Genomic DNA, 1354 nt, shown 5'->3' with positions numbered 1-1354 from the left:
TTGTAATGATTGCTGAGATAACTGAGCAGTGGAAAGGCACCGAACAACGCAACGGTAGTGGTGCCTCCGATATGTTGGCCTCCAAGGGAATTTGTACATTGGCCATACTTACATATTTTATTTACACTACCAACTATGTTCATATGTACATATACATATGTATATCCGTACAGTTGACTTGTTTATTATTTTCTTAACTATTAAAATATCACTTTGTCGCTGTTGTAGACATACAACATGGTGTTGGTGGAGCTGCAGTTGTACAATTAAACGTTTGTTGGATAATATAAGAGAGGCAGATGTTGAAACATCAAGCAAGTAATATGTACAGACAAACTGCCAGCACACTGTAGCTACGATTAAAAGTAAATAAATTGGAATTGTATATATGCACATACCCAAATACATATGTAAATGCAAATGGAAGTTAAAGCCGAAGTTTGTGCTCTTTAGAATTGTGAATGTGCTTGTTGCAATTGCTTTTGCTGTATTTGAATTGGTTTTAGCTACTATAAGACTTTAAGCAAATTATACTCAACACATAGATAGTTTACAATCAATATTTGCATACATTTCGATATGTGTGTGCATCGACAAAAGGGACAGCTTCATTTGAGAAGTTCATACATACCTTTAACTATTACCCAATTTGTCAAACGACTTCGATACGAAGTCGTTTCCGACTCGTTCTGGTGAACATTTTGTTCGCAGGCGACGTTCGCCACGCCGTCGATTCGAACTCGTCCTCGCTGTGTGACAAATTGAGTATACATTGATGATCGCTGACTGGTCCATATTCTAAACATATACGGGCGAGCCAAAAATTCAAATTCTTGGATTTTTGTTGAAGTGAAACTTCTTACACGAGAGCGGAGATGGTTGCGTTAAATACTTAACACCAAGTCATAAAATCTGTATCGTGCGTTCGATTTTCAAAAATGAGGTGTCACATGAAAGGCCTCATCCTTCGGGTGTGCAACATAGCTTTAGTTCCATGAAAGGAGTTGCCACATGTTAGAAAATCGAATTCAAAATGTCTCTGCCGCAGAGGGTTTCGTTAAATATTTAACACCGAGTCATAAAATCTGTACCGTTAGTTCGATTTTAAAGGATGAGGTGTCAAATGAAAGGCCTGACCTATAGATGTGCAATTTGATTTTAGTTTTAAATTCAAATTGTTAGTTAAAATAAATCATTTATCCCAATATGGGTATCAAAAGAAATGGTTTTGAATAAATATGAAAATGAAGATGAAGATGAGGATGAAGATGAAGATGAAGATGAAGATGAAGGTGAAGATGAAGATGAAGATGGGGATGAGGATGGGGATGGGGATGAGGATGAGGATGAGGAT

This window comes from Rhagoletis pomonella, unplaced genomic scaffold (genome assembly GCF_013731165.1).
Source record: "Rhagoletis pomonella isolate Grant_MI unplaced genomic scaffold, Rhpom_1.0 Rhpom_scaffold_00016, whole genome shotgun sequence".
NCBI lineage: Eukaryota > Metazoa > Arthropoda > Insecta > Diptera > Tephritidae > Rhagoletis > Rhagoletis pomonella.
Note: the sequence above shows the minus strand (reverse complement) of the source record.